Source organism: Notamacropus eugenii, chromosome 3 (assembly GCF_028372415.1).
Source record: "Notamacropus eugenii isolate mMacEug1 chromosome 3, mMacEug1.pri_v2, whole genome shotgun sequence".
Classification (NCBI taxonomy): Eukaryota; Metazoa; Chordata; class Mammalia; order Diprotodontia; family Macropodidae; genus Notamacropus; species Notamacropus eugenii.
Genome location: NC_092874.1, coordinates 486396989 through 486419986, shown reverse-complemented (window position 1 = coordinate 486419986; position 22998 = coordinate 486396989). Strand labels below are relative to the sequence as shown.

The window sequence follows — 22998 nt, the reverse complement described above, 5'->3', positions numbered from 1 at the left end:
GATGCTGAAGAGGAGAGAGCCAAGGACTTTAGGGGCCATTATATTACCCCCTATACTTAAAACAAGCTCATTATTATAACAGAAGGAATGAAGAGAAGAACTTAGGGGTGAAGGAGAGATAATGGCCTCCTAGCCAGCAGCTTGAGGGGCAGTCAGGACCCCCCTCCAAGATGGCACTCAGTCTGGTCCAGGGACCCTCCTGGCTGGAATTCTCTGCTTGAATTCTTTTAGTAGACATCCTTGTGAGGCCATAGACCTTTTTTACTGTCTTCACATTCCCTGTGCCCAGAATTGTGCCTATCACATGGCAGGTACTTAATATATGGACACTGACTGATCCCAGATACTAACTGAGGCCTCTCAGGCCTCCAGGAAGGCGGCTATGCTCAGAAACATCCTACAGCAGGCGCCTTAAATCTATGGTCAATATAATGATCACGCTGCTCTCAGACACCTCCATGAAGCTTGTTTGTGGCCAGACCCCTGCCCTCCAAACCTTAATGCAAACTTTCTTGGCTGCCCAGTCTTTCTCTTGAATGTAAGCAGCCCCTGGGTCCTAAGCAAGATCAGAAGAGAAGGAGGCAGTCCAGCTGGAGAACTGGCTCCCAGGCCTGTTCTTGGGAATATGAGGTTGGGGTAGGGAATAGGGGCCAGTTCAGGAGCCATCCTCCTTAGGTGAAAGGGCACAGACTGTGCTGGAATGCTGGGACTCCAGGATCCTTTCCTACTCCTACCCTCCTCTCTGGCACTCTGTGTGTCTAAAGACAAAGCCCGAGGTAGGGGAGGCAGGGGGAGGAGGGGAGTGGGGACTGTTCTCCCTCCATGACCATGCTGCCCTTGGATGCTTCCAAAGCCTAACTTTCAGGGAAGCCTGTCCTGGCTTCTCTCAGAGTTCAGAAACTGAATGGCTGACTGGGCTGGTGGGGACCACCCAGGTCTGCTTTTGTTCTCCCAAGGCAGGCAGCTTTAGAAACACATGAATGAAGGAAGGGCTTTTGTTCAGCTGCTTAGATCATCCCTCCAGACGGTCATTGTACTCCTTCAAAGTGCTCAAAGCTAGGGTGAGCCCAGCTCCCTTTTGGAGGAGCCCATGTGGGAAGCAGAGAGCCCAAGCTGCCAGAGCTGGACAAAGGGCACAATACTGGCTTCCTACCTGTTTCACTTGGATGGAGGCAGTGGGCAGAACCCTCCACTAGGAGTTAGGAGCTCTGCCATTCCTTCAGTGGGTTGCCTGGACACATCACTTATCTGAGGCTGGAGCTCTTCCCTATCCCTGGGGTGATGTTCCCCCTCTGACTTCAGAGATGTGTTGGGAGGATAGCAGAGACAATTGCCTGAGCTTAGGGGAATGATGTGAAGGAAAGAGAAGCAAGAATTGTCTTTGTCTTGATGGAGTCCACCCCAGGATGGAGAACCCAGAGGACCCAGAAATGTGCAGGGAAGAAAGTGCTCTGAGCAGTGTTGGTCAAGTGGGAAGCCCAGGACGCAGGATCTCAGAGCTCCCCCTGAGCCAGGGCTCCTTCACCTGATGGTCCAAGGAGAGACAAACTCTCAGGCAGCCCCTTTCACATTGGGCTGGCCCTCGTTGTGAGAATTCTTTCTGACATCCAGTCGAAATCTGCCTCCAAGAAGCTTCCTTCCACAGCAGCTGCTTATGCTTATTCCTTATTTTTTGGTCCTTTGCATATTGGGGAATGTCCCTCATTCTTATCAAACCTTAAAGCGCTATACACGTGTTACCTCTTAGAGTTAAAGACAACCTCCTACATATCTTGACTATGAGAACTTTATCAGAGAAATTTGCTTCAACAAATTTCCTCCTAACTCTGAGTGAATTACTTTTATTTGCCCAGAGATTGTCAGTTTTATGTAATCAGTTGTTCGTTTATCCCTTGCCAGCTAATCAATAAACGTTTGAGGCACCTGATATGTGCCAGGCCCTGTGCTAAGCACTGCAAGGGGGGGAGGGGGCAAATACAAAAAGTGCAGACAGCTCCTGCCCTCCTCAAGAAGCTTCCAGTCTAATGGGGGGAGTCCAAAGAAGTGATGGATGACCTGGGCACCCTCCTTAAATGGAAGGGGCTTCAGGACTGAGGGCACTGATGAATGTATCAAGACTGATATGGTCTAGCAGGACAATGAGGTTTCCTGAGGTGGGATAGAGAAGCCCACAGCGGGGATGTTGAGAATTCTCTGTTTGTAGTTGTGAGTTATCTGATCCCCTCATCTTCTCACTCCTATATGGAATGGCCTTTCCTAGCTAGGTCATGGCTCCATGTGGAGCTTATTCGATGGTATGTTTGGTGGAAGATGGAGCTCTCAAGCCAATTTCTTCCAGACTACTCTCCAAATTCCCCAGGACTTTTTGTCAAATAGTAAATCCTTGTATCAATAATTTGTGTCCTTGACTTTAACAACACCATGCTAGTGGGTTCAATTTCTTCAGGGTCCCAGAGCTGCTAGATCTGTTCTATTGACCAGTTTTTCTACTTTTTATTTGCACTGAATTATTTTGTTACATATGGCTTTGTAGTATGTTTTGAAATCTGCTACTAGAGGCCACTATTTTACCGCCTTGTAAAAATGATTTCCCTTGAGATTCGTGACCATTTTCTCCCTCAGGTGAATTTTGTTAGACTATTTTCTAGTTCTGTTAAGTAACCCTTTGGGAGTCTTACTACCATAGCACGGAATCTGTAAATTCATGTAGATTATTATCGTTTTGATCATTTTAGCAGTCCCAAACATGAGCAAGTAATTTCTCTCCAGTTCTGTGTCTTTGTTTTTGTAGAGTGTTTTATAGTTGTGTTCATAGTATTCCCATGTAAGTAGTCTCCCAGATACACACACACACACACAAACACACACACATACACACACATACATATGTATATGTATGTATATTCTGTAGTCATCTTGAATGAAATTTCTTCTCCTACCTTTTCCTTCTGGGTTTTGTTGGTAAAGCACAAAATAATGATTTTTTTGAATTTATTTTACGTGCTGCTACTTTATTGAAATTACTGTTTGTATTATGTTTTTGTGCTTGGTTTCTCTAAGGAAATCATCATACCACCTGCCAAAAAGTACTCATTTTGATTCTCCTCTGTTTCTGTTTATTCCCACTGTGGGCAGGCACTGGGCTTCTTCTCACGACGTGTACTCATGATGGTGGGCAGGGTCCCCAAAGAGGGGTTAATATTTTCCCTCTCAGGGTTTTCAAGGGTAATCCTGAAGAATTGTGGGTTTGATTTAGCACAAATTATCTGTCGTGTTTCCCTTATCATTCTTCCAGTTACTGCCTATTAACAGTTGGTTAATATTGATTAACCAGCATCAATTAGCTTTTACCAAACTCTATTTACTGAGAAGGCATAGCAAGGTCTGAAGGATCTCAGGATCCTCCTGAAGGGGAGTGCACTCTCTCCTCCGAGGCAGACCCACTTCGGTGCTGGGGAGAGTGCACTCAAATGGGAAGTGATTGGTACAGGACACTCTTTTTACCACCTTCACTTTTGAGTATGGCATTGAGGATAGACAAGGCACTCCTTTGCTTGGTGTCTCAGTTGCCAAGGCTGGGCAGAGCAGGTCGAATGGCCTCAGGGCTGGCTCCTCACTGGATCTGGCTGCTAATGGCCCTGGTTGCTAAGAGGACCTTTGATGACACTTCCATATTTGATCTGGTACATTCTATCTCTTCAGATCAAGAAAGCCTATGCAAAGAAACCTAAGTGAGCATCACAGGCTTCCTGCCAATGAGGGCAGTGTAAGGAAGGGGCTCCCCCATCTGGCAGCTCACAGCAGCAGTTATAATATTGAGGGAATGTTTCTTCTACTCCAATCCAACGGCTGCCATGTTTGTTCAGGCCCTCATCACCTCTGGCTGGTTGGTTGGTTGTTGTCCTTCGTTCTCAAAGAGGACCAAAATGACATCACCATGATAAAGTGAAGTTTTAGTATGTCTGACTGTGGCTGATCAAACCAACACAAGCTCAGAATGCTCTACCACAGATTGGGCAGATGGTCCGTATGAATGTTTGGGGTGGTTACTCCAAATTTGCTCATCCTATGTTTCCTTTGTGCTGTCTCAATTCTGCTTCACTCATAGAGCACAGCACCTTTTGTAATGTAGGCACACCATGCTGAGCTGTCCTGTGTCAGTGTCTCCCATGTTTCACAGTCATATCCAAAGTTCTTGAGAGTGTCCCTGTATCATTTCTTCTGACCACCATGTGATCACCTGCCCCATGAGAGTTCTCCATGAAACAGTCTTTTTGGCAAGAGTACATTTTGGACCCAAAAAGCATGGCCAGTCCATCGGAGTTGCGCTCTCTGAAGCATAGTTTGAATGCTTGGCAGCTGGGTTCTAGCAAGGACTTCAGTGTCTGGTACCTTATCCTGCCAGATGATTCTCTGAATCTTTCTAATACAGTTCAAATGGAAGAGATTCAGTTTTCTGGCATCGTGCTGGCAGATTGTTCATGTTTCACAGTCATACAACAATGAGGTTAGCACAATGGCTCTGTAGATCTTCAGTCTGGTAGTCAGTCTAATATCTCTTCTCTCCCAAACTTTTCTTCAGAGCTTCACAAACGCTGAGCTAGCTGTGGCAACGCCTGTGTCAACCTCATTGTCAATGTGTACATCCTTGGAAAGTGTACTACCAAGGTAAGTGAACTTATCTATAGCATTCAAAACTTTTCACCTTGTTGTAACTGGTAGTTCCACATATGGATGGTGTGCTGGTGGCTAATGGAGCACCTGTGTTTTCTTAGTGTTGATTATTAGGCCAAAATTAGCACAGCCAATAGAGAATTGATCCATACTTTGCTGCATCTCAGCTTCAGAGGCTGCACTGAGTACACAATCATCTACAAACAGAAAATCATGCACCAACACTCCCTCCACTTTGGTCTTGGCTTGTAGCCTTTTCAAATTGAAGAATTTACCTTCAGTGTGGTAGTTGACCTTGATGCCGTGTTCATCCTCATTGAAAGCATTTGTCAACATGCTGAAAACATCATGCTAAAAAGCATGGGAGCAAGCACACAGCCCAGTTTCACTCCATTGGTGACTGAGAGGGCACGAGAGCATTGTTCATTACCCAGAACCCAGACAAACATGCCATCATGAAATTGACATACAATATTGACAAACTTCTCCAGGCAACCAAATTTTGACATAATTTTCCATAAGCCCTCATGACTAACAGTGTCAAAGGCCTTGGTCAGTTCTATAAACGTTGTGTACAGACCTCTGATGTGCTCCTGGCATTTCTTCTGGAGTTGTCAGGCAGCAAACACCATATCAACTCTTCCTTAGACCTTTCTGAAGCCACACTGGCTCTCAGGAATATGACCATCTTCTAGGTGAAGGATCAGCCTATTAAGGAAGACTCTAGCAAGAATTTTGCCTCCAATGACTAGGAGAGAGACCTGGTTGGTACTGTTGTGTGGAACAGCCATGAAGGAGGAGGCAGGAGAGGGATGAGTCTGGTTCTTCTTGGCTCCAGAGGCCACATCCAAGAGCTTCCTTCCAATTATGTTGGTCCCAATGTGGAATGGAGCCCCCTGGGCAGGGAGTCCCACTCACTAGATACTTTGTAGGGGTATTACCAGAAAGATTTCTGAGGTCTCTTCTAATTTGGAGACTTAGTAGCTTGATGGTCTCTCTTGCCTCCACTATCCTCATCTTCTAAGGTAACACCCAGACCTCCCCATGTTTGCTCTTAGCTGAATGGGGAGATTTCAGGCAATATCAGGTGTTTAGCACACACAGCAAGTTATCAGATGAAATCAGAAATGGTGACAAACATAATAGGAAGCGAAACTGCCAACCCTTCGACCTTCTTTCTATGAGGTGAATCATAGAGGCACGATGGTCCCATTGAACAAGTGAGGAAACTGAGGTCCAGTGACTTGTTCAGTGTCACTCAGCTAGCCAGTGGAAGAGGTGAGATTGGAACCCAGGTCTTTTCCTGACCACAGGAGCAGTACTCATTAAACCATTGATGAGGAGGGGTGGAGTTGGAGGGAGGGAAGAAAAGGGGAAGTTACTCAAAGATCTTTAATTCTTGGGCTCTACTTCAAAGGGCCTCATACCTTTGGGTTAGTCAGTAAGTCAGTTAGTTACATGGCCCAATACTCTTACTGTGAACAGAGACTTGGTTTGGGCCATCCTGCCTTGGAGGAGTGGCAGGTGGGGATCCAGCCTCCTTTCCTGAGGGGGGAATCCTGGACTCTCCTGTGCGCTCAGGGGGGATCAGAAATCCCCACATAGTAGGGGGCCCAAAGGAGTTCTTGGTAATTAACATCCCTAAATGGCCCCAGCCTTGAGGCTCCAGGACATGGAAGACAGGATGTGACTCTGTAACATCCCTGAGGCATATGAACAGCAAGGCTTCCCTGTGTTCTAGGTCAAACGCAATAGCTAAGATGATTTTTTTTGCTCTTGATGTTGGGGTTAGGGGACCTGGCCTCAGGCATCCTGACCACCTGGATGCTGTTACCGCTAGGATGGGCCAGAGCTGTCTGGCTTTGGCTTCCTAAGTTGGAGGGGCAACTTATCCCCTGAGAAGGCCCAGGGATGAGGAATGGACTGTGGTGAAAGCGGGGCAATTGTGGTCAGACCCAAGGATGATTTTCTGGGTTACTAGCAGGGACCGAGCCCAGGCCTGGTGGCACAGGCAACCCCTGAAAGGAGCGGCCAGCCAGCTGCTTTGGGCAGGGCTACAGGGCCTCTTGAGTACCTCTTTCTAGCTTTGGGGAATGCTGCAGAACATCAGAGGGGAACTGCTTGGTGAGCATGGGCATGGGCTGGCCCTCCCAGCCCCTGCCCTTGCCCCTTGCTTGCTGGGTAAACTTGGACAAAGTCCTGCCTCAACCCCAACCAGAGTGACTTCCTCTGTAAATGAGGGGATGGAGCTGAAGGGAGCTCCAAGGCCCTCCCTGCCCTATGTTCTGGGCCTCTGGAGTGGTATTGTCCCCTGTCCTTGCTTCAGGCCATCTTGAGCTCCCCAGGCAGCCCTCTGGCCAGCCCCCTCCAACCTCTACTGAGTCCAATCCCTGTTTGCAGACCCAGGCTGCCAAGGGGCTGGTGCCAAGCATACTCCGGGCACAGTTTGCATAAGGTAGGACCTGGCAGGGTGGGGGCTGTGCCCAGGCTGCTCTGGCAGAGGGGATCATCTCAGCAAAAAGGGAGGAGCCAGCTTTTGTGTCAGCATCCTGGGGGTGGGGCACATCTAGGCTGCTTCCTTTATGAGCCCCTGGGGAAGGAAGGAGGAGGGAAAGCCAAGAAGAGTCAGGGTCTGCCAGGCTTTAGGGGTTGAGGGGGCCTGCGTCTATGGGCTCCATCCACTTCCCAGGGGCCCCTCTGTCTCTCCTCCCAGTCCCGATCTCAGTGTCTAGAACATGGCAAAGCTGAAGGCTGCTCATGAGGTACTTGGGTCACATCATCGGCTCCTGGTCCAAGCCCTCTGCCTCCCTGCTGCACACTCAGGACTTGGAGGGGAATCTGGGTGGAGTGTCAGAGGGAGGAGGAGACTGCCCTCTTGTTCTCTCTGAGCCTCTGGCTATCCATTTCTCACCACCTGCAGAGGAGGAGAAGGAGGGAAGGAGAAGAATCTCTAGTCCTCCCAGTCATGCTGACCTAGGCCACATCTCTGGGCCAGCAGGACCATAAACCCCTCTTCCTGGAGCACTCTGGGAATGGATAAGGCCAGTCAGAGTGATGCCCTTGGGCCAGGTGGGGGTCACTCCAGACAGATGTGCATTTAGATGCAGGAGGGGAGCTGCCTTCCCAGGACCCTGAGGATCCCTGTGATCCTCATCCCCACCCTGCCATCCTGGGAGCCTCTTGGGACCCGTGCCCCCTCGGCCAGGCGGAGAGGCTGCCCTGCTCTAGCCCAGGCTCCTCCTCAGGCCTGGGAGCTGTCTCTGAGCCAGTTCAGGCTGCGTTCCCAGGGCCAGTTCAGGGGTTGCCCAGGAGACCAGCAAGGAGGTGGCTATTGAGTTGTGGCTGGATGCTGGGCCTGGGCTCTGAGTTGCTGCCATCAGACAGACGGCAAGGCCCGCCATCCTGGGACCCCTGCTCTGTCCTCAGGGCCTCATCCAGAGAGCGTGAGGGGGGAGCGGCTGAAAGACTGCTGGACTGGGAGAAAGAGGCCTTGGGTTCAAATTCCACCTTTGACGTTGCCTGCAGGCAAAGCCCTTAATTTAAGCCTCCGTTTTCTCTTCTGTGAAATTGTGTGGTTAGACTAGTGACCAATTAACAAGCATTTAGGAAGCACCTACTAATGGACCAATTACTGCGCTAGGCCTCGGGGATAGAAGACAAGTGAGAGAGCCTTGCCTTCAGGCCACTGAGAGCCTCTAAGAGGAGACGGTGAAAGTTACTATTCTTTTCCCTGGGGGCTTTTCAAGTGAACGAGTGGCAACACTTAGCCACTGGGGAGAGTTTCTGTGAGAATCTGGCATGTGGGTCGATGGGAGAAAGTCACATCTGAAGAGATCCTTTCCTTCCAAAAGTTAATTTCCATATCAACGTTGTGAAAAATGAAGCAGCATATTCAAAAGAAATTTAAATGTAATTTTAATGTAATTACATTTGTCACTAATTAATGGAAAAATAAGCACTTTATAGGATAACTAGTTATTCACTTTTTGTTGATTGGTTTGGGGGCTAAAAATTCAGAAAAATGCACTTCTCTCTCTCAGCCAAGGCGCTATCCAATTCTCCTGCCATTTTCTACTACGTATTTATGTAGGCAAATATTTTCAGTTTATTCTTGTTTTAAATCAAAATACAGAAAAGAGCTCAACTGGAAACCAGATTAAGGCCGTTTGTCTGGGGTTGAGCTGAAGTCTGCAAAGCTTTGTTCAAATAACAAAGGCCGATATCATAACTGTTTTCATCTGTTATTACTGTATTCTATTAAACATCTCCCAAATTGTAACTTCTTTCATCAAGATGTTATTTATATTAAATTTATATTACAAAAGCTTTAAAATAAAGAAGTTTAAGGTGATCTTGCAGAAAATAGTAAGTGGACAAGATCTTGCTGAACCGATTCTTTGAATCTTCCAGAATGTTCCACACAAAACATTTGTAATTCCTTCATCATTGTGTTTACATTTGCATAATTATCAGAAGAATAAAATTTCACATCTTATAGTCACAATACAAATTCCAATCTGGAGCTTATTGGGGCAAAAGTTACCACTGTAAGACTGAATGAACAGATCTAAAATGGGATCATGAATAGAATATTAAATTACCCCAGGAGTCCACAGTGCATTCTTCTGGTGGCTGTTATTAAACGAGATTCACAGAACCAAAGTTGTTCGGTTGGACTAGATGGTCCCTGAAGCTTTTCCCATTTCTGAGTAGCCATGTGTGTGACAAGACTGGATTACTTGGGAACTTGTTAGCACCTTCATTCAGGAGAAAATTAAGGGTCTTAAGGAGCTTGGCAGGATCACAGTGTTGGTAACACTTGGGTAAATGGTTTCTTAACAGCTTGTCAGCAATTCTCTGCAGGGAGGGAAGCCCCCATCTCTTCACTGGTTGGCAAAATAAGGTTAAGAAGAAAGATCAGTGTCTGACAGGGCATTCATTACCTGTGAGCTCCCTGGGCTTCTTCCATCTGCTCTCAGTGGTCTTCATGAAGGAAGGAAACAAGAAATGAAAGGTGCAATTATTATGCACTGCAGAAAACAAAACATGTCAACAAATGCCTGGGGTAGAAATAGTCCTAGGACCATTCTGTGATGGTGGTGAAATGGACAGGAACAGAAAAAGTACCATTTCTTCTATTTCAGGGGACCTCTTCCCCACCCCCCAGAAAAGAACCTCCAGGACTAGTCATATGGAAACCCAACTAGGGTTGATTTGTGCGCCCTAGGTAGCACCTGTTCTGGGTATGATGTTTTATTGCTACTCTGCTGACTACTGCTTTGGTCTAGGGATCCACGTTGGTCTCTATCATTCCTGGGACTGAGACTTTGCTTCCTTATCCATCTCTCAAGGCCACAAGGGACTTCTCTGCTTTGGTCACTGGCCCTGGCCTAGACTTCAGCTTCTCCCCCTCCATGCTGGGTCGTCAGATGGCCATTAGAGCATAATCTGCCCCCTGTGAGCCATCTCAGGTGACTGCTAGGCCAATGAGAGGCACAGCTAGGTAACTTGTAGGTCCCTCTGACTCCCTGCTCACTTTCCCAGCCCCCACTCAGGTCCCTGAAAAGTGGCTACTCCTCCTTTCCTCAGGGTAATAATATTCTCAGCGCTTATGAGCCCCCATCTGTTGTGCTCCCCAATATCAGTTAATCAGTTAGCATACGATATACTATAGGAATATTTAATGAGAAGGGGTAGCAAGGACCAAAGTGCAATGATACACGCCTTCCCCCAAACTGGGAGACACATGCTGTACTAGACATTCATTTGGCTCCCGGGGAGAGTGGACTCAAACTTAAAGTGAATATTACAAAATATCCTCCTTGTCAACCTGAAACAGAGTACTTCATGGCCTTGGAAATCCTAAATTCTTTTCTGGTTGTGGTGAGTAGCCAATGGATGATTTGCTCCTTTGCTCAAGGGGACCAGCTTCTTACCGGGCTGAGTAAGCAGGTCGCTCAGATGTCTCCCAGTTTCCTGGTGACTGGCACACTCTGTGCCAACTCTCATTGCTGGATCTGTGGCCTTTTCTGACCTTTTGAAGCTCCTATGGTCATTACCTAGTCTGCTCTGATACTCATTCACTGCAGATCAGGAAAGAAGGGGCACAGAGATAACAAACGGAAGTCCCATGCCTTCACAGCTGTGTGGTGGCTTGTTAGGGTGATAAGGTGGCAATGGGGGGTGGGGCTGCTGCTGCTCTTATCACCCAGAGACAGAGTCAGAGACAGATAGGCAGACAGAGAGAACACCCTCAGACCTTTTCGAGTACACACTCAGTTCTAGCTCAGCAGCCAGTTAAAAGACTTCATCTCTGTGCAGGAAACCATCAAGAAACAGAGGATGGCTTCCTTGAAGTGAGAGACAGTGCCCCTCCACTGCTCAAGCCTGCAAGCACACCATGTGTGTTGGCACCAGGCAGGGCTGTCCCTCAGTACACTGGGCATGGCTCTTCATCCAGGATTCTGCTTGCCGTGGCTTAATCTCTACTTTGGTTCCCACCCATTTCACCCCTGCTCATCACAACTCCCCTGGCTGGTTAATAGGCAGACTGCTTATGATAGACTGGTGGCTGCAGGCTGAAATGGCCTTCTTTGGGACAACCTGAAGCCTGAGCTCTGTGTCCGAGGCTCCTTCTCTCATCTTCCTCTTGTTTTAATTCCAGCCTAGCTAGAATCTCAGGGGACTGAAAATTAGAGAATTCTCATTTATTTGTAATTTTTAAAAAGGTAAATAATGATAGTCTAAAAAATGTAGAAAATTAAATAAATAGGCATTAAGATCCCATAGAAAATCATAATCTTTGAATAATTTGCATTTTGAAAAGAGAAAGAAATTGAATTCATATGAATTCTTGGGGAACTAAATGAGAATTTTCCGGTGGATGGGAGGGGCCCAAGATCATGGGCTTCTGTTACTGAGAGACTCCATATCCCAGCCCCATTCAGTCCTTGGAGTAGAAGCCAGCATGGTGTGTACAAAGCTCATGAGGGGATCAGAATTATGGGTGCATCAGGTCAACGCCAGACTATAGTTGGAATGTTGTTGTGGTTTTTAATAAATTAGTAGAATTTAAAAGGAAGGTGGCAGTTCCTTTGCACTTTTCTCTTGTCAGATGCATTTGGAGTATTGGGTTCACCTCAGAGGGCCATATTTTAGGAAGGACGCTGATAAGTCAGGAAGGCAATCAGGTTGGGGAAGGTCCACTCTATATAGAGCCCAGGTGAAGGAACTGGGGAGGAGGAGCTAGGAGAAGACAACACCTGAGGAGACAAGCGTGGGATAAGTGATCATATGTCCCAGGCCCTGGGAAAAGCACTGGGACTACAAGGGAAAAAGTGAAAGTCCCTGAACTCAGGGAGATTATATTCTAAAGGAGGAGGCTCATCCATGTGCAAGTTTACACATTAAGTGGATAAAGTAAACGTAAAAAGCTTGTCATGTGGATTAGACTTGTGTGCTTGGCCCCAAAAAGGGGCTAAGGGGAGTAGGTAAAAGAGGCCAATTAGGCTTATGTGAAGAAAATAGTTCAGTCATTTTTAGTTGAGTACAACTCTCCATGACTCCATTTAAGGTTTTCTTGGCAGATACTGGAGGGGTTTGTCATTTCCTTCTTCAGCTCATTTTGCAGATGAGGAAACTGAGGTAAACAGGGTGCCCAGGGTCATCCACCTAGTAAGCGTCTGAGGCTGGATTTGAACTCAGGAAGTTGAGTCTTCCTGACTCCAGGTCCAGCACTCTGCCCACTGTGACACCTGAAAAGAAAACCCTTGGAAATAGTTACTGACCTGTAAAAGTGGAATAATGTACTGGGGAGGCAGTGAGATCAACACCTCTGAACGGTTTCCATCAGATTGGTGGGCATTTCCTGAGATGCTGCAGAGGAGATCCAAGCCTCCTTCTGAGATCGTAGGATTCTACAACAAAATGTCTGTACTTTAAATGCAGTGTTTCTTTTTCTTCATGGTCCAGCATACTGTACTTCATGTCCAGTAGAGTCCCCTGCATTTTGATGAATACTAAAGCCTCTGGGAAGCAGGCCTACATGGCCATCCAATGAAAGGCACTTGAGTCCCTGGTCTTAATGCTATATGAACAATGAGTACCAATTTAGACTTATAGTTTCTGAAGGCTAAAAGGACTGCCCCAAAGTCACACTGTGAGTTGGTGGCAGACAAGAGTTTAGCATCAGGATCTAAGCTTTGGGTCTATTAATTCATCCATTTCCAAACCTACCCTCCTTTAGCCAACTTTTCTCCATCTTTTTTTAAGAACAAGGTGAATGAGGGGATGGAAAAAAAAGCATTTAAGCACTTACTAGATGGGACACTGTGTGCTCAGAGGATGGGGATAGCAGGCTGTCCCTGCCCCCTAGGAGCCCACAGTCTAATGGAGGAGGTAGCAGGTCTGATGGAGAGGTTCCCCAGTCCTTGGGGTGCTATGGCAAAGCGGATGGCAGTGAGACATTACTGAAATCTAGGATGCCATAGCTGGAGTGTTCCACCTAGGGTATAGGACTGCCTCTGGTCTACCATGTGGCTCCCTCCAAAGAAACTACCTGAGGGGCAAGGTCCTCTGTGGATCTGCCCCCACTCAAAAGCATGGTTTGGGAGCCTTCTGACTTCTACTAATCACTGAGACTCAAAGCCAAGCTATTCCGTGGAGAAGCACAGCAAAAAGCAGTAGTAACACATTTCCCCCATAGTCCTGGGGCTGACATTCCCACACATGTACACATCAGTGGGAAAGTGAACACACATGTGGAAAGAAACATATCTCTGGCTTACATCTGGCCATTGCAAGCCCAGAGAACTAGCTCACCTCCCAAAGGCAGCAGGGATGCCTCCTAATAAATGTTGGTTGATTGGTTGATTCTGTCCCTGTGATCACAACTGCTTCCTGCTGGACCAGACCTCACCATCTCTCTCTCTATCATGTTTCCTTTCTTAGGAATTGGCCCCTGCTGGTCTTGGGCTGCTGCTGCTTGATGAGTGACCTGTGGTCACTGGGAAGTCTGGTTCATGGAATTCATTATGTTCAAAGTTCAAGGGGTCCTCCCTTTGCCTCAGATTTTGGCTTCAGCTGGAATTGTTAGTATAAATGTGACTTCCTCCCAGGAAGAGAGACAGCATGAGAGGCTTAAGGCCAGACACCTAACAACATCTCTTTTAGAAAGGAACCGCCTCAGCAGTAGTCATCAGCGTGAAGAGAATCCTTTAGCAGCTTTGCCTCCCATCAGTAAAGTTGTCAAAAATACAAGCAATGTGTGTGCGTGTATATATACATGCATGTGTTTGTGTGTATATATATATATATACACACATACATATATGCATGTGCGTATGTATGTATGTATGTGTGTATAAAGGTAAGCAATGACAATTGTCCAGGTAATATGAGGCAGAGGAGGGGGAGGAAGTGGAGAACAGATAAATTCATCAGGGTCTAGAAACAGAGACAAACGGGGAAATGGTCAGATCACTCCCTAAGTGGGTAAGTGAGCTAGACAAAGCTCCATTTGCTCACAATCAGTTCTATTCAGATCAGGGTAGCAGTGCCCTTTACCTGTAGTTGTCACCAGGTGTGTGTCTGCACTCTCCACCCCACCCCACCCCATTCCCTTCCCCATCTCCTTTGATACTACTTTAGGCTCTCTTTCCAGCTAGGCAAAACTACAATTCCCATGACCCCCTTTGCCAATAAGGTACTAGGCAGCCTTTTAAATGAAACCCATTTGGTTTGAAAGACTTAAACTCTGCTCCATGCCATGCCAAACCGCAGTTCAGGAGGCCCGAAGCTCCCAGCTGCCTGGCACTGCCTGAGGACAGGTAGGAGATGCCCCGGCTGCAGAAGGGTTAGGGAAGAAAGGCAGATCCATTGTGCTGCTTGAGTTGGTCCTTTCTTGTTTAATGGAGCGAGGGGCAGGGGGAAGGAGAGAGAGAGAATAAATGCTTGGTAATTGAAAGAAAATGAAAAATCCGAGTTGGCTAATGAATCGGCCCATCAGCCCCCCAGACAACCCCCCTTTCTCTTCAGAGCTTCCGAATGTCCTTCTCCAGAGGTTCCCACGCACGTTTGCTGAGGCACTGGGACCCTCCCCAATCTCGCACTTTTCCTCTTTCTACAGACTCACATTTATATTCCTCAGAAGGATTCATCTGCCTCCTTCTTACCCTGGAGAGCGCTAAAACAAAAAAATGCCCGATGGAGCTATGTGGGGCCCCCAACCCAGCCACAGGCTTCCGGGTCACTCATCAAGGATTCAGGAGGGCATGGCGAGGCTCCTGCCTGGCCTTGCTCTTGAGGGTGGGAACCACACTTTGTTCCTTCTTCTCCAAAAGGTCTTTCACAGTCTGAGAACCAAGTTTCAGGGAAGCCTTAGCCACTGGCCAGACTCTGTGAAAGGTATCCACAAGAGACCCAGACAAAGGGATCCCAGCAGCTGTGCTCAGACATACCTCCCATGTGGAGCCTTCCCGGATTCCCCATTCCCCACAGATTGTATGGACCCCCAATCAAATTTATTTTGAATTATACATATGCACATATACATGTATGTATATGTATGTGTGTCTCCCTATGTTTTCCAAAGTAATTTTGCAACAATATGCATGTACACACATGTCAGCTCAAGAGACAACCAGCACAGATATATACAAACACATACATAAGACAAATGTGGGGTTGTTTGAGGAGGGGACTGGAAGGCACCAGCAGTTGTAGGGGAGGGGGATGAGAAAGGCCACTAGAGAAGGCAGTTCAGGAGGGATGTGGTGACTAATTGGATAGATGTGGTAGGGGAAGTGAGAAGTGGAGAATGATACCGGTGGCACCTGGGGACCAGGGGCATGGTGGCACCCATGACTGAGGTGGGAGGTTGGGAAGAAGGAAGGGTTTGTGGAGAAAGATTCCAAGTTTTGCTCGGGGGGAGTCCAGTGTGAGCAGACCTCCAGGTGAAAACATCCAACGAGCCACTGGTGACAAGGCTGCAGCCAAGTTAGGAGAGGACATGAGAGGAGGGGAGGGGGCTCCTTCATAGCCATGTGGCCCCAGGGGAAAAAGCCCTGACCTGAGACTCAGGAGAGGTTTGGATTCCAGTCCTGCCTGGGTACGGACTTGCTGCTATGGCAGAAGCACTGAATGACTCTGCACTCTGAGGTCCTGGGTTCAAATGCTGGCTCTGCCACTTGCCTAGTCTTCCTTGCCCCCAGTGTCTTCCTTGGGAGATGGCCTCCCCCTTACTCAGTGGGTGTCTTATATACTCCTAGTTATTTTTGTGGCCTCTCCCCCATTAGACTATAAATTCTTCAAGGGGTGGCTCTGTGTGTGTGTGTGTGTGTGTGTATTAGTGAGTGTGTGTGAGTGTGTGTAAATGTGTGTGTATGTGTGAGTGTGTGTGAGTGTGTGAGTGTGTGTAAATGTGTGTGTATGTGTGAGTGTGTGTGAGTATGAGTATGTGTGAGTGTGAGTGTATGTGTGTGCTTGTGACTTTCTCAGAACCCCCATGCTCAGTAGAGTGCTCAGTATACAGAAGGTGCTGAATAAATGCTTGCTAACTGTAGACAAGTCACTTTACCTCTTTGACTCTAATTAGACAGTGTGACGGTCATATGATATCTGCATGCAAAAGGCCATTGAAGTGTGAGCTTTGTTATCAAGAGGGGCCTGTCCATTTGGACACACATTAGGAGGGGCCTGTCCATGCGGACATCTTTGGAGTTTAATGTTATTAGGTTACATTATGAACTCTCGGGCTAACTTTACCCTTTCTTAGAAGTACAGCAGAGGAAGGAGTCTGGGCTCTGGGAGAGCCCTCCAGGGCCCTCAAGCCCTGGGTGCAGACTAGCCTCCTAACCCTGGTCTTTGGAATCCTTCGGCAATCCCCTTTACTGTTTACAGGCCCCCCTCACTCATGGCCTCTTCCTCCGTGTCCCACCTCCTCTGTCCTCACCTGGCTCTTCCTTCTCAGGTAGGCAGTGTCACCTCAGATGGCTCTGTGCTTGCCGGCCCTTGGTCTCTGCATTGGCCCTTACTCCACTGATGTTCCTGTTGCTTTGGCTGTGCTGTCTTTTCACTGTCCTTAAGGCTCCACATCACTGGAGTCAGCCACTTTAGTAGTCCTGTGAGTGGCCCACCAAACACTCTGAGGTTACACCTCCTAGGTTTCCTCAGCTCTCATGATCTCCAGTCACCCTCTGGTGGAGTCGCCCGTGGACCTGACCTTCTGTACATGCAGCATCTAAACCTTTCTCTCCTGCCCCTTCTCTCTTCTAAAGCTGTTCAGTGAATGCATGGCTTTACAGAGTCCATACCAAGAACCAAACATGGCATGTGCCATCCAAGAATGCCTGACTATTCCTCTGGAGTTTCCATCACATGACAATGCTCAGTGAGATACAGCATATTCAGGGCAGAGGAAAGAGTGGCGGCCTGGAGCCCTCCAGATTGGGTAAATAGGCAATCATTCATATCCCATAAATGGAGTTGCTATGGCTACTCACAGATATTTGCTGGTGGATAGAGTGGCATCCACTGTGTGAGGACCATAGAGAGTTGATCACTTCTCACGGGCTTTCACTCAGTGGGGTCAGAGCATGACAAGAGCCAGAGGGAGTAAGAGCCTGGACAAGCACATGGTGGTGACTCTTCACGTTGGACATCTGTGAGGGGCTCTCAGCCCCACCTAGGGGCAAAGTGGTCTCTCTCTCTGTCTCTCTTCCCACAGCCATCACCCCAAATCCACACCACCCCCCTCATGTCTCACTCCATGCTGACAACCTCCTACATGGCCTCCTCTCCTCAGAGCTCCTCCACCCCACCCAGGGGAACTCCATCTAGGCAGTCCACTTCTTACACTCTGTGTGGATCATCGTGACCTTTGTACGAGTCAGACTGGGATGGTCAATACTCCAGTAACTGCAGCTTCGTGCAGGTGTGGGCCCACCCCAGGCTTTTGAGGCTGACCTGGTCCAAATGGAAGTGCCACCCTCTCCCCAAATGTAACTGCGCTAAGCCCAAGGACAAACAATTTTATTTTATCCATGGGCTCATTCTTTCCAGAATCAGGGAATTTCCCAGCATGGCTTGGGGCCTCCCAGAGAGGGGGAGTTGCTACTTGCTGAGGAAACCCATGTTGCTATGGGAGAGCTCTGCCCATGAACAAGGTTTTCTGCCATCCAGTCTGCTCCCACACACTGTTCCTGGTGGCATCTGGGGTCAAACAGATGGAACTGCATCTCTCTTTTCTGTGATTGTTCTTCAAACATCTCAAGGCAGGTGTCTGGTGCTGATGCCAGGCCCAGCCCTGTTTTCCTCAGTCTTCCCTTGTTCCTGAGAAATAGGCCCATGACTTCAAGTCCTTATTAAACAGAATTGGGGACCAATCTTCTTCCTGAGGAGCCTGGATTTTCAGGGAGGAGACCAGGAAGTGTGATGGAGGGGGTGAATGTGTCCCAGAGGGAATGTGTTCTAATGGTGGAGCCTCCTGCACTAAGGCAGGCTAGGAGGAAAAAGGTTTTGCTCTGGGAAATGTTCTCAGAACCTCCTGTCTTCTTGGGACCCAAGACCAGCCTTGGGAATGACTGGGCTAAGTTCTCACCTGGGGAGAGTGGCAACATTCTCACCCTCAGACCAAGATACCTCCATCACCTCCAAGCGACTTCCCCAGGTCCTAAGTCTACATATCTGGGCTTATTGACTTGGCATCTACTTGGCTACTGGGGGCCTTCCCTACTTTCTCTTCTCTGGAGGTAACTGGACCATCCCAAGCTCTCATCAATTTCCGCACTGCAGCTCCAAGTCAGCCCTAGCCACTCACCAGCCCTGCCCTGCTAGCTCCCCCACCCCCAAGCCCAGCTACTTCTTGTTGTTCCTGGGAAAGAAAGGCCCCAGGACCAACCAATGAGTCCTCCCCTCCCCCTACCCCACCGAAGGGAGGGGGCCTTAGGTGGCTGATGGGTTGACTGTCCTGAGCTGCTTGAAAAACCTCTTAAGCCCAATTTTCTCCTCAAATAGAAGCAAGATTGTGGCATTAGGGGCTGGTACCTGCTGTTCAGAAGCAGAGCATTTAGTGACACATGTAATAGTCCCAATTAAGGCTGGCTTGTGTGAGAGGGCCAGGAGGGAGGGGCTGTTTTCCTTCTCCTGCTCCCACGTTCTGCAGCCCCAAATGCCCTCAGAGCCCAGCCACATTTTTCGCAGGCAAGGGGTGCTTTGTGTTCTCTCAGTCAGGCCCTAAGCTCTTCTATTCTCAGTTTTCAGAGCTATAACTAGCCTAGGACTTTGTGGTGGTCTTTTGGCAGAGGTCTGGGCAGACACCAGTTTCTTCCCCACAAGTCACTACTCCCACCCGTCTCCTCTCCTCCACCTGCCTATATCACCATGTGGGGCAGCTGCTGTCCCTGGGCCATCCCCCCATCCAGGTTCTCATGACTGTGGGATGCTCTCTCTAAGGCAGTCACTCACACAGATGAACATTACAGGATAGGGCTGGGCGGAGGGCAGTGATGGTGGTGGGGATGGGCACGAGGACACCGATTTCTCTTTTGCTACATCCTTTAGCACACAGTGGAGAGACCTGGGTTGGATAAGAGGTAGGCCAGTGAGAGAAAGCCTTGGGAGCAGCTCCCCAGGGATCCTGAGATGGGGCTTCTTTTTTTTTTTTTTTTGATATGAAACAGTTGCTTTTAATATTTTAAATTTCCATTTCAGAATAACTGGTTAATTAACCTTTTATTTGCATGTTGGTCTTTTTTTTTTTTTGACAAATGGCCTTCAAACTGAAGTAGAAAGTTGACATATTTATTAACTTCCCCTTTTTCCTCTTCAAAAAGTTCAAATCCAGTTTTGAAAAGGACACTATTTGCTTTAAGTTCTTAAAATATACAAGTGGACTGGTTTTACTACTATATATCTGTAATTCATACATTATCTCAGCTGATCTTCATAACAGCCCCAAGAAATTAGACAGAATAAGTATTATCATATCCATTTTGCAGACCAAGATGTTGAATCAGAGAGGGTAAAATGAGTTCTCCCAGGTTACACAACTAGTACTAGAAGATTCAGATCTTTCAACTAATATGCTTTGTTTCCCCACTATCTTCTGTTGCCTCTATCACATAATTGACCTTAAAAGTATGGTTTTCAAAACAGTTAATTGGTATTTCAAAATTCATTGTCGTGTCATTTTTTCTTCTCTGGATATTCATAGCTTTCCTATTCTCTCCAGCTTCCAGGATAGTGCCTAGCACTTTCATGACCCAGTGACAAGGCGGTATTTAAAACTTTCTTGCTTCTCATTCCTCCCAGATAAGACCTCATCAGGCTGTCAGACTCAGAAGGCATATCTTCATTGCATTTCTCTTTAAAGTCCTTTGAATCCACTTGTAGAGCTTGACCTATTTCATCCAATGGTATATTGAGAAACTCTGGAATTTTCTCATATTCTAGAACTTCCCATGGCTCCCTCACATCAATCAACAAACTGGATTTGGAATGCAGCAAATTGTTCACTTCTTTGTAGGTGACGTTCTGAGAAGCGCAGTACAGACATGATGATGGCCTTCCTCTGATGCTCTCAACTCTTGCTGAGCTGTGTCCACTCCTGGGGACTCCAGACTCCAAAATACCGACTCGCCGGGTCCTGCTTGAATGAATTCGACTCAAGCCTTCTTAAAGCCAAAGAAAACAAAGCTTATTAAAGATTCGCCGCCTTGGGGTGACCCTTAAGGAGCCTAAGCATTTGTAACGCTTGTATTCACAAGTGGGCCAGATAGAATCTCAGCTCGATAGAGTCTGAGCTGGATGGAATCTACCCTGAGATAGGGTTTCTTTAAAAAAATTTTTAAAAACATTCTTATTTCAAGTTTTGGGTTTCAAATTCCCTCCCTCCCTCCCATCTCCCCTCCCTGAGACAGTAAAAATAGGTTTTATATGTATATGTATATATATATATACACACACACATATATACAATTATGTAAAACATTTCTGTATTAGTCATTTAGTACAAGAAGACGAATACAGGAAAAAAATGAAAGTGAAAGATAGCATCTTTCAATCTGTTTTCAATTACCATCAGTTCTTTCTCTGGAGGTGAATAATCAGCCTCATCATGAGTCCTTTGAGATTGTTTTGGATCATTGTATTGATAAGAATAGCTAAGTCATTCACAGTTCTTCATCGAACAATGTTGCTGTTACTGTGTACAATGTTCTCCTGGTTCTACTCATTTCACTTTGCATCAATTCATGTAAGTCTTTCTGAAATCATCCTCCTTGTCATTTCTTATAGCACAATAATATTCCATCACAATCACATACCACAGCTTGTCCAGCCATTCTCCAATGGATGGACATCCTCTCCATTTCCAATTCTTTGCCAGCACAAAAAGAACTGCCATAAATATTTTTGTACATGTGGGTCCTTTTTACTCTTTTGGGATCTCTTTGGGATACAGACCTGGTAGTGCTATTGCTGGATCAAAGGGTATGCACAGCTCTCTAGCACTTTGGGCAGAATTCTGGGTTGCCTAAGATGCAACATCTGCTCCTGATGGATGGCAGTGTGGGCTGAGCAGTTGGGTGCCTTCAGAAGCTGCAGTGAAGTACCTGTCATCTCCTGGGAGTGACAGGAAAGGTGCCCTGCCCCACTCTGGGCACTGGGAAGGTGACATTGATGAGTCCATTGCTGGACTGACCAACTCCTTCCCAAGGGAGGGAGGAGCCATGATCAGACTCCCAAATTCCAGGCTGGGGAGGTTGGGAAGCTGCCCAAGGTGGGTTATTTGCTGCATGATTTCATTGTTACTTACCTCTGGTTCTGTTTAAAGTCAATGCCCTTGGCTTTACTATGGTGTCCTGTGGTTTATTCTGACTAGGTTGAGAAAGGGGTAAATTCAGGGGCTGGAGGGTAGAGGTGGGGTGGGGACTGTGAGTTGTGAAAGGAGTCCTGGAATTTTTCCACATTCAGCATCTAACAATGAACCACACTTAAGAGGCAAGTGAATGGAGTGCCTGTCTTAGAGGAGATCTGAGCCTATTTACAAACATCTGGACTGGAGGTGGGTCTGAGGGTGGGGAGAGACACTACCAAACACTCCCAGGACTCAAGAGTCATCTCATCCATCCTGGCTTCCAGGTAAGGTCTCACCTACCTAACTCTTCTTCCGCAGTGGACATTCTTCCGCTCACAGCCACTGTGAGTCACCTGCTCCCTTCCAGAGACTTGGCCCACCAGGCCTGTGCTGCCCTGTCCTCCAGAAGGGTGGACAGCCACCACATTTTCAGTGGTGCCACATGAAAACCCTTCAAATGCTTGATCACATCGTCCCCGACTCACCTCATCTGCAGGCAAAACATGCCTGGCTCCCTGCCCTCATGCCTGTTCTTCTCTTGTCTGTGCATTCACAGGGTGCCCTTAATTTCTTCCTACTGACTATTTGGTGGAGAGGTGGCATGCCATGGTGGATACTGAGAAGGAAATTTACTTTGATTACTTTGATTTATTTTTAGTTTAATTATAGGATTCAGCTTCCCTCTTTAGGAAAAGCTGGCTCTGTCAGCTAAGCCAGACCAATACAGAGAGTCACTTAAGTCTAGGTTACCTGCAGATTTAGGGAATAGTTCAATCGATAAGACTTTATCAAGTAATAACAGATAATTTAGAGGAATAAAACAATTATAAGATATTTTTTAAGTAGTTGGAAAAAGGTTTCCAGCCTCTGGATTTGCCCCCTTTCTCTTGAGCTAAAATCTGAGTTGAGTAACAGAATCTTATAAGGTTGGCAACTGGAAGGGGGCAAGGGTTGACTGCTCACTACTGACAGCATGCTCCTCTTTGCCAGCATGCTTTGTGGTTACAAAAGGTACCACCAGTAAGGAAAGGACTTCTGGGGAGGACTAAGAAAGCCTACGAGAAGCTAACTAGTCAGGTGACCCACTTTGTCCAATTGAATTATGTTCAAAACAAGTTTCTGTATTCCTCTTTTCTGCTATAAAAATCAGCTCTGTAAGTCACTCAGGATCTGTGACATTTGGGGAGTCAGGTGATCTGATTTGATATACAAGTGCTAGCTTTGAGAATTAAATCATAGATACTCAGTTACTATGTCTCCATTTCCTTTTATTTCAGATAATTCATTTGAACAATACAGAGACAGCCTCAAAGTCAGGAAGAACTTGGTCTAGTCTCCTCTCTAACCTGTCCTGCTGGAGAGACCCTGGGGACACTTGAGACAATTCTCCAGGAGTATTATAATGGGGCAGAGAAAGTGCCCATCCTAGTGCTGGGATGTGAGCAAGGGAGTTCCCATCCAGTGACCAA

The 22998-nt window shown here is 47.2% G+C and overlaps 1 long non-coding RNA gene across 2 annotated transcripts; it reads left to right on the top strand.

Moving 5' to 3' along the window:
* Positions 1-303: 303 nt before the first annotated feature.
* On the top strand, positions 304-13926 carry LOC140531783 (uncharacterized). Of its 2 annotated transcripts, none has more exons than XR_011976441.1 (3): positions 304-538; positions 4583-4668; positions 13624-13926. It is a non-coding gene; the product is annotated as an uncharacterized lncRNA (long non-coding RNA). The 2 variants fall into 2 exon arrangements; XR_011976442.1 differs by having other exon boundaries at positions 304-776.
* Positions 13927-22998: the final 9072 nt, after the last annotated feature.